An 11343-nucleotide genomic window follows, 5' to 3' on the forward strand; every position below is an offset into this window, starting at 1 on the left:
AGGGGTGCATTGATTTAACCTTTTGGAGCCGATTTTTTTTCGCCGCTGTCGACGCGACCTCGCTGGTGTCGAACACGTTTGTTATGCTCGGTTTCAACGCCGGAGTCATATATGACCCCTCCGGCTCCAAAGGGTTAAAATGTACAGAAATAAAAAAAAAGGCATAAAAGAGGAAATTCTGTGCATATATTAAATTGGGGCTTCAATGCGAGAACAGGTATTGCTCCTGGTGAAGGGGACAAGGGGATTTCCAGGAAGTTCCCAGAGAGCATAAAAGGAGGGGGTTCCCAGGCGCTTCTGGGGTGTTTCAAGGGGTTTCAGGACAGGTTTCGTTGGCATTTCTGTTGGATTACGGCAATGGCATGTTAGGCTCTCCCAATGTGTTTCAGAGGGGTACCTGAATTTTTCAGGAGCGTTTCAGGGAGTTTTACGAGGCCTTCAAGAGGAACGGATGGAGTTTCAGCGGTGCTTCAAGGCGTCTCAGGGGGTTCCATGTGGTCTCAAGGGGCATTACTGGGAGTTTCAGGGGGTACCATGAAATCTCATGGACGTTTCATGCACTCTCTGGGACGTTCAATGGAGTTTCAGTGGCGGTGATCTGAGGAATGTTTCAAGGAGGTCCCATGAGTCACATGAGGTCTCATCGGAGACAGGGTTACACCAGGGGTATCAAGGGGCGTTTCAGGGAGAGTCAGGGGTGGTTTCATGCGGTCTTTAGATGCCCCTGAGACGACCATCCCAAGTAACCAAAAGTTCCGCTTCCCATGACAAAATGCACATTCTAGTTCCGCGAAGTTCAGACTAAGTTCCAAATGGAACTTTCTGGCTGCTTAAGAGGCTAAAGATGAGCCTTGCTGGAACTTTGGTCACAAGTTCCGGCAAGGCTCATTGTTAGCCTCTTAAGCAGCCAGAAAGTTCCATTTGGAACTTTATCTGAACTTCGCGGAACTTTAAAGCTGCTTAAGATGCTACTTGGAACTTTGTCGAAACTTTCAAGTTCATAAAAGTTCAGTTAAGTAGCATAGTGTTTTAATGAAGATTAAATGTATTTCTTTTACAGAAAACAACTGTTTAAGCATACACGAATAAAAGACAACAATGAGTTTATCAAATCTATGAATCATTCCTTGTTGAGTGCTTGAGTGAGCTGGTCGACGTTTTCCCAGTCTCGTTACGCGGCGCTTTTATTCGCAATTTCGGTCGTTTTTTTGCTCTACCGGACGGTAGTTTTTTCGACACGCGTTAGTCCCGAAAGTGCCCAGGTAACCGCCTCTCCGAAGGAAGCAGCAAACTTTTAGTTTGACTGTCCCACCGCGAAATAAGTCGTTAAAATTATCAAAGTGAACGACTTCATATTGAACCGCACACCGCAAGCATCAATTAGTGTGGTGATTGTTGTCCCCGGCCGTGGACTGGTAGCTGCAGCAGCAGGAACGGCTGAACAATAACGGCTAAGTAGCACGGTTTTATTACCTATTCATCTCCTCTTTGCTTTGCGCTTGCAAACCAACTGCCTATTTTTCAAGGTTGTTTTTTTGTCCACTCTTCTGTCTCTCTCCCAGTTGCGCATTAAGGTGCGCCAAGATAAAAACCGGGTTAAGTTGAAAATAGTTGTTTTTTTTTCGATTTAGTTTTAAACCCAAGTAGGGTGCATTAGATAAGTTTATTTTTTCCATTTTTCTTTTTTTTTTCTTATATATATATATATTTTCTTCTTCACTTGCTGATATATCTGCGGTAGACTTTTCCCGCATGGACGTTTCGAATGGAGGCGAAACGCCTCCTAAAGATCTCATTGCTCGAACGCGATTTTACCAACCATCTTCGCCTGGTCCTTGGGTTGTCTATTTCCGGCGCAAAAACAAACCGTTGAATGTACTCTCAATCTCTCGAGATCTGACGCGTAAGTATCCTGGGACTGTTATTCACCAAGTGAAACAGACCAAGCTGCGTGTAACTGCACCTAGTTACAAAGCAGCAAATGAAATTGCTCAGCACGAAGCGTTTAGCTGTGAATATACGATCTATGTGCCGGCACGAGAAGTAGAGGTGGAGGGGAAGATCCTCGACGAAATGCTGACGTGCGATGACATCAAGAGCGGATTCGGACGCTTTAAGAATAGATCTATCCCCGATGTGGCAATCCTAGATTGTAAGCGGCTGTCTAAGGCTTCCATTGAAGGGAGTAAGAAAGTGTACTCGCCATCAGCGTTTTTTCGAGTGACCTTCCCAGGTTCCGTCCTCCCAGAATTTGTAGTCATTGATGGTGCTTTTTACCCAGTGCGTCTTTTTAGGCCGAAGGTATTCAATTGTACCAAATGCAAGCAGTTTGGTCACAGTGATAGCTTTTGCGACAACAAGCCCCGTTGTGGCAAATGCAACCAGGCTCATTTAGAGGACTCTTGCACACAGGAAGCTGAAAAGTGTAGCTACTGTGGCGGAGATCCACATGACTTGCAAGATTGGCCGGCCTATAAAAGACGCATTAAAAATGAGAGTCGCTCTATCATAAGGCGCTCCAAACAGACATATGCGGAGATGGTGAAATCTTTTAAAACACCAGAATCCGTGTCTGAATCAGCTGTCCCAGTTGAAAATCCCTTTCACGAGTTGTCTTCTGATGATCAGGACGATGACGAAACTGATGAGGGTGGATCTTCTTCGGAGGTACACGCACCTGGAAAAAGGAAGTCATCATCTTCCCCGGGATTGCGCCGAAAAGTCTTTTTGAAATCTTCCCTCAAAAGTTTGCCTAATACAAAAGGAGGCGGAGTAAATTTAAAAACTCCGAACAAACAGGCCCCTGATTACTCAGTTCCATGCTGCAGTAAAGACCCAGTGAATCCGCCTCCGACTGTTAAGTATACTTCAAAAAAAAAAAGCATTCGACAAAGTAGCAAGAAAAAGGCTACGAAAGCTCCTCGAACTTCAACTAAACCTTCCAAACCCAAAAGAGGACTGCTAACTTTCAGGGTTCTTGTGGATCGCTTATATGATGCCATCGGCCTTCCGGACACACTTCGAGGCATTATTGATATTTTTATCCCAACAGTAGAAGAATATCTTCGGAATTTGACACAATCATGGCCCCTCCTTGCTTCGCTCATATCTTTCGATGGCTAATTCATCAAGTGAGGTGCAAGATATGATCACTGTGCTACAGTGGAACTGTCATAGTTTAAAACCTAAATTAGACCTGTTTAAGTTTTTGATTCACAACTCAGATTGTGATATATTTGCACTTTGTGAAACATGGCTCTCTTCTGAAGATGAACTCAACTTCCACGATTTCAACATAATTCGCCAGGATAGAGATGACCATTACGGGGGAGTACTCTTGGGGATCAAAAAATGTTACTCATTTTATAAAATTCCAATCCCGACTCATCCTGGCATAGAAATTGTCGCTTGCCAAATAAACGTAAAGGGTAAAGATCTTTGCGTAGCTTCCGTTTACATTCCTCCAGGTATTTCAATTAACCGCCGTCATCTTTGGAATGCAGTTTCTGCACTATCACATCCAGTTTTAATTCTGGGTGATATGAATTCACATGGTACTGGGTGGGGCGAGCCATATGACGATCGCAGAGCGGCTATTTTCTATGATTTGTGCGACGATTTCACTTTGAACGTTTTGAATACAGGTGAAGTGACACGTATTGCATCCGACGGTAGAGAAAGTCGGCTTGACCTTTCTTTGGGATCAAGTTCACTATCATTCGATTGCTCGTGGAAGGTGATCGAAGATCCTCATGGTAGTGATCACTTGCCCATTATAACCACCATAAATCATAATTGCGAAAGGTCAGACGAGCCAATTCAGGTTCCTTTTGACCTCACTAGGAATATCGATTGGCAAAAGTATGCAGAAGCGGTATCTTTTGGGGTTGAATCATCCAATCCTCTTCCACCTTTGGATGAGTATCGATTCCTGTCTGAACTGATTTACAGAAGTGCATTAGAATCACAAAAACGACGCGTTCCAAGTGCAACCTTCAAAAGAAGACCAGCCACACTTGGCTGGGATGATGATTGCACTCAATTGTATCTTAAAAAATCTGATGCCTTCAAAGCTTTTCGTAGGCATGGCACCTCGGATCTTTATCAAGAATACGAAAAACTTGAAAGACAACTGAGGAACTTGCTAAAAGCGAAAAAGCGTAGTTATTGGCGACACTTCATTGAGGGTCTCTCAAGAGAAACTTCGATGCCAACGCTTTGGAGAGTGGCTCGCAACATGCGAAACCGCTCATCTTCTAATGAGAGTGACGAATACTCCAACCGTTGGATATTCAGTTTCGCGAAAAAAGTCTGCCCAGACTCAGTCCCAGCACGACCAATTTCTTGGGAATCAATCTCAAGAGACGGTTCTCTGGACAGACCATTCTCAATGCTGGAATTTTCTATAGCTCTTCTTTCATCAAACAATTCTTCTCCGGGACGCGATATGATAAAGTTCAATCTTCTTAAGAATCTCCCAGATATCGCAAAAAGACGATTACTAGACCTGTTCAACTCATTCATGGAGGACAACATCGTTCCGCATGAATGGAGACAGGTCAAAGTAATAGCTATTCAAAAGCCTGGTAAACCAGCGTCTGATCATAATTCATACCGCCCAATTGCTATGTTATCATGTTTAAGGAAATTGTTGGAAAAAATGATCCTATCGCGACTCGACCATTGGGTTGAATCGAATAACTTGCTTTCAAATACACAATTCGGGTTCCGCAAGGGCAAAGGAACAAACGATTGTCTAGCGTTGCTTTCAACAGATATTCAACTGGCCTTTGCGGAAAAGGAGCAATTGGCTTCAGTTTTCTTGGATATTAAGGGCGCTTTTGACTCAGTTTCCATAGAAATATTGTCAGAAAAACTGCACAATAGTGGACTACCCGGACTTTTAAACAATTTCTTGTATAATTTGTTGTCAGAAAAACATATGAGCTTCAATCTCGGACAACTGACAACTTCCAGAATTAGTTACATGAGCCTACCCCAAGGCTCATGTTTAAGTCCCTTGCTTTATAATTTTTACGTGAAAGACATTGATAGTTGTCTGGAAGGACAATGCACGCTAAGACAACTTGCAGATGATGCTGTGGTTTCTCTAAAAGGCCCTCATGCAGAAATGTTGCAAAGACCATTGCAAAGTTCCTTAAACAATCTGTCCATTTGGGCAAGAGATTTGGGGATCGAGTTTGCTCCGCAAAAAACTCAATTGGTTGTGTTTTCCAGAAAGCGGAACCCAGCCCAACTGAAACTCAATCTTTTGGGAATAGAAATCGACCAATCGTTGACTTCGAAATACCTTGGGGTCTGGTTTGATTCAAAAGGCACTTGAGGTACCCAAACTAAGTATTTGGTGCAAAAATGTCAGCAAAGGATCAATTTTCTACGCACAATTACCGGAACATGGTGGGGTGCTCACCCGGAAGACCTCATAAAACTTTACAAAACGACTATTCTCTCGGTTCTCGAGTATGGCTCTTTCTGTTTCCACTCAGCAGCAAAATGCCACCTAATAAAATTGGAACGAATTCAATATCGTTGTCTGCGCATTGCCCTCGGCTGCATGCACTCAACGCATAATGCGAGCCTAGAGGTCCTGGCAGGGGTGAAACCTCTCCAGAACCGCTTCTGGCAGCTCTCGCTAAGGTTACTTATCAAGTGTGGAGTGAGCAACTTGTTATTGAAAACTTCGAAGAAATGCTCAGTCTGAACACTCAGTCAAAATTCATGAGAATCTATCTTTTCTACATGTCATCTGAAATTAGCCTCCCAGGTTATAATCCTCCTCGTGTACACTTCACCAATGACAGTTCCTCTGTTAAATACGATCTGTCCATGAAACAAGCTGTTCAGGGAATACCAGATCAACTTCGATGTGTATCTATTCCTCGCATTTTTAACGAAAAGTACCAAAATGTCAATTCCTGTAAGAGATTCTTCACTGATGGGTCTCGCATAAATGGATCCACTGGTTTCGGTGTCTTCAATGAAAATTTCGCCGCCTTCCGCAAACTTCAGGAACCTTGCTCGGTTTATGTTGCTGAGCTGGCAGCAATCAACTTCGCTTTGGGGATGATTTCCAACATGCCCGTAGACCATTTCTTCATCTTCTCGGATAGCCTTAGTTCGATTGAGGCACTCCGGTCGATGAAACCTGTTAAACATCCATCTTACTTTCTTACAAAAATAAGGGAGCAGATGGGTGCACTGGTCGAAAGATCCTACAAGATTACCTTTGTATGGGTCCCCTCACATTGCTCAATTTATGGCAATGAGAAGGCGGACTCTCTCGCAAAGGTGGGCGCACAGGAAGGTGAGATCTATGATAGAAGAATTTCACATGATGAATTTTTCCATTTTGTTCGCCAGAGTTCTCTTCAAAGTTGGCAAAATGATTGGCGAGATGGCCAGCTGGGACGGTGGTTACATTCCATTATTCCTAATGTTTCCTTGCGAGCGTGGTGGCATGGTTTGGATGTAAGTCGAAATTTCATTCGCGTAATGTCAAGGCTTATGTCCAACCATTACTCGCTAGATGCGCATTTACACAGGATTAACCTCGCGTTGAGCAATGTTTGTACTAAGTGCGGTTCCGGTTATGATGACATCGACCACGTAGTTTGGCAATGCCCGGATAATGACGCCTCCAGAGCACTACTTTTGGATACCCTTGAGGCCCGAGGTAGACAACCCTTTGTTCTTGTGCGAGACGTGTTGGGCACTCGCGATGTCACTTATATGCTATGCATTTACGACTTTCTTCGTTTGTCTTGTATAAAGGTTTAATTCTCTTGTGTTTTCTCCCCCAGTTTTTTTTTCTCCGTTTTTCGTCTTTGTGTTGTTCCTGGCCATCCGGCAGATGAAAAGCCCGCTACAATCTGGGGCTGAATCACTATGAAGACAACGAACACGCCATTACGTTATACCTCCCGGATGAGCTTCAGAGAACCCTTACCCCCAGTCCTTACCACGCCCATCCTAAAAGCATATGTGACCCACTAATCTCGAGCTGCCACGAGTATCCTGGCTCCGTCCCGTACTAACTATGTTGTATAAGAATCAAATTTGTACATAAAATACAAAAAATGAGTTTTGGCTCCGCAAAGCGTTAAACGCGATTGAGCCCCAAATAAATGAACTGGTTAAAAAAAAAAAAAAAAATCTATGAATACTAGGCATGAGCAAAAAAAAAATGGCGCCCATCGGATTCGAACCGATAATCGCTGAGTGAGAACCCTACGATCTACCACAGTACTACAGTTGCGAATGAGTGAACAGCAGGTAAAGTCTAACTTGAATCGATTTTCTGTCGGCAGCTAGTTTTGCACATTTGTACAGTAGTGAAGTTAGCTTGACTTTGACATGTGTCTTCAGCAGCGCAGCGGTAAGTCGGCAGGCTATCACGCAAGAGGATCCAGTTCGAATCTACATAGCAGCGACATGTGTGAAAGTATAATTATCAGAAGCAATTTCCAGACATATGAAGCACAAACCCACCAACAGGGTGGGTTATGATTCTGAAAAACACATTTTTGTTTCTGCTTGAATTTTGTCAAAGTTTTCTCAGAGGCTGCTTAGAAGGCTATCCAGCGTGCTTATGTGAACTTTCAAGTTCCAAAATTACTTAAAAATGAAGCTGCTTTGAAGACTAATGAGCAACCTCGAACAAGCTGCTTAGCTTATAAAGTACCCTTTTATCTGAACTTTTGGTTACTTGGGATGAGACCCCCTTGAACTCCCTTGAGACCTCATGGTACCCTCTGAAAACCACCAGGACCCCTTTGAAATGCCTCTGAGAACATCTGGTACTTCTTTGAAATCTCGTGAAACACCTCTAACCCAAGCCAAATTTTGATTGCCAATTAGTCTTGAATGGGTTTTCAAAACCGTCATAAAACCTAATAGTTTTCATTTTGGTTTTATTGAGGCTTTATGAGCCTCTTCTAGTCTATTTGTTTAAGAAATGTTACTTGGAAAGCCCCCCAGAAGCACTCTCTTAGGTCCTTGAAGTCCCAATCTCCCTGAGATCCCCTGAAACCCTGTAGTGCCTCCGAGCTCTCCAGGTTCACCTTAAACGCTCTTGAGACCTCCTTGTACCCCTGAAACTCCCCATCCCCCTTGAAACGCCTCTGAAATCTCCTGCTAATTCTTGAAACTCCCTGAAATGCTTCTGAAACGCCGCTAAAACTTCCCTGGAAACCCCAGATACCACTTGAAGCGCCAAGAGGATAACTGAAACCCCTCTTGGGACCCCCTGTAATGCCTTTGAAATCTCATCGGACTCCTTTGCAGGCCTCTGAAAACCCCTTGAAACGCCCCTGAGATCTCCAGATACCCTTCTTAAAACCTGCTTGGACCACCTGAAACACCCCTGAGATCTCCTGGTAGCTCTCAATGAAACCCCTTGAAACCTGATAGAAACGTCCCTGAGATCTCCGGTATCCCCTGAAACTCCCCGAAACGCCCCTGGCACCTACTGGAACTCCCCAGGAGCCCTCTTGAACCCCCTTGAAGCGCCTACGCCCCTGAAACCCCATCGAACCCTTTTGAAGGCGCCTGAAAACCCCTTGAATGCACCTAGGGTACCCCTCTGAAACCCGCTGGGTCCGCCTGAAACACCTCTGAGATCTCCTGGTATTCCTCCTGAAACCCCGTCGCACCCCCTCAAAGGCCCCTAAAACCCCCAGAAACACCCCGTATGATCTACAGGTACTTCACTGAAACCCACTGGAGCCGTCTGAAACACCTCCGAGATCTCCTGGTAACCATCCCCCCCTCTGAAAACCTTTGGAACTTTTTTGAAATGCCCCTGGGATTACCTGGTACTCCCTGAAACACCCCTGTAGCCTCCTTCTGCTCTTCCCCATAAACGCTCCATGGCTACCGGGTTGCCATATTTACCAACATTACCATATTGGTTCAGAATCGCTCCCCCTTTTTTATGCAGGACATAAAAAAGCTGCATAAATTAAAAGTGCATACAATATCCTGCATAAAAAGAGAATTTAGGGTACCTTAAAGCCTCCTGAAACGTACTGAAATCCCCAAATCGGCACCAACATTTCAAAAGGGCGTAACTGCATTTGGAAGTAATACCTTCTTTCAAAGCTGTAGGTCGTGCTGCCTCCCTTACACTCAAACCACCGTGATTGTTGGAAAGAGTAGAGTTTTTCCCATCTGGTACTTGTTGTGAAAAACATGGAAATCATAACACATGATCCACAGCTTTAAAAGAAGGTGATGATTCCAAAAGCAGTTACGCCCTTTTCAAATGTTGGTGTCGAAATATCTCCGTTAACTACTTTTGAATTTACACGAAGCTCCCATGATACTCGCTGTAACGCCAGGGAAAACCTTGAAATTCGTCTAAACTTTCCTGAGAATGCCAAGAAAATCTTCGAAGCTCTAAAACTCTTTCTTCCCTGAAACCCTCAAAAATTCCTTTGAATATACCCGGAATCCCCTGGAATGGTTTGAAATGCAATGAAACCTCTTTGAACCCCACCTAAGCCCCCAGAAACTTTCATCAAACTATCGGAAACTCCCTGGATACCACCGCACCGGAGGTCTGTGACATCCTCAGAAACTCGTTAAAAACTCTCTGTTATCCCCCGAAGATTTCTTAGACTCTTTGGTTCCCGTGTACCCTGAAACTTCATTTAAACCCATAAACCTTCCAAATCCCTTTAAGACCTCCGAGAGGTTCTCTTGAAACCACCCCCCCTCCCATCCGAAAACCCTCAGACACTTCGGAGTGCTCTGACAGTTTCTATAATGATTTGCAATGTCTTGAAGTCTCCCACAGATCCCTTTCAAGCCCCCGGGAATCCCCTGCAGCTCCAGCCTCCTGAAATCAACCAAAACGCGATGCAACCTGACTGAATCCATCTGAAAGTTCCCTGAAGTCCCATAAACACATTGAGACCCATATGAAATCACATCGACTCTCAGAAATTTCTCGCAAATCTCCGTAAGCCTCTCTGAAACCGTTAGCGTTAGCGTTAACGTAGTTACGGTATACTTCGTAGATTGGATACTAACAACATTCATGTACCTTTTGATAATCTTGCTCGGATTGCTTTTCGGAACAAGGCCAGGGAGTTAACTTTGCTCCAATCTTATGCAAGAATACCAAAAGCACAAATGTCATTATTCTCGGGCACGCCCATCTTTACCGTAACTTGGGATAGGGGAAGGAAATGTTGATGTAGCACTTATTTAAGAGGCCTCCGACTCAGTGACAACCCCATAAGTACTATAGAGTGGGTGGTTGGGAGGTGTATTATGTAGGTCAAGGATTCGCCTGAAAAGCTGGCGATGGACCCACGGCAGCCTCTCTGAAACCCTTCAAAAACTCTTTGAAGCCTTCCGAAGCTTTCTGAAGCCTTCTGAAACCACATAAAACCACCTGAATCCAATAATACGCTTTGAAACATATTGAAGCCCCTCTAAAACCCTCCTGGAGCTGTTTCAAAAGTCTCTGAGTTCCCCTGCAATCTTTCTACAACCGTCTCAAGGCGCCGGAAATATGTCTGTAACTCCTATTCAACTAAATGTTGACACTGACCTCGAAGGGGTGCATGAAATCATTGTACAGCATGCGGCAGGAAAAATGCGAAAGTGTTTTTCAACTTCAAACCTCATTTTCGTCCATTTGACGTTAACCAATCTATGTTTCAACGTTCCATGATCTCTAATAGGCTAGTTTTCTGAAAAGTTAATTAAAAAATTTCCGGTTTTGGTGACTAACCTTTTCAGGGCGGTGCCTGAATCTGAAGACAATCAAAATGTTCAAACCGCAGAAAAGCACACAGGTCGCTAAATTTCGTATCTGATAAAACAAAACTTTTAATTTTCTCTACAATATCATTAAATATATGTACTTATTTCATCTAGTATGTGAAACTACATGTCTCTGGATCAGTGTGGTCTGGTTGTTCATCGAATTTAAGCTATTTTTTTACTGTTATAGTAAATTTGTTGAATGACCATTGGGCGCACAGTTTATTGATACCCGCTTATTAGGCTTACATTATCACATGTTAAACTTCAAATATGTTCATTTTTATTTTGGACAGCTCGAATATAGACATTGACTGATACACTGTCATGATGAAATAGTCATAAATATCCAATATTTAGCGTGTAATAGTGCCTTGAACTTTTCGCATTTTTTCCTGCCGCACCCTGTATCTAGGCCTACGAAAGGGTTCAGCTGATATACAGATAGTCACCAATGGTACGCCTGGGTCACTATTTCCGAACGCAATCGCAAGTCTCGCCTGCCAACACCTTACGGCGAGTTATAGGAGACGAAGTGGCAATAGAAAC

The sequence above is a fragment of the Aedes albopictus genome, chromosome 1, assembly GCF_035046485.1.
Source record: "Aedes albopictus strain Foshan chromosome 1, AalbF5, whole genome shotgun sequence".
Classification (NCBI taxonomy): Eukaryota; Metazoa; Arthropoda; class Insecta; order Diptera; family Culicidae; genus Aedes; species Aedes albopictus.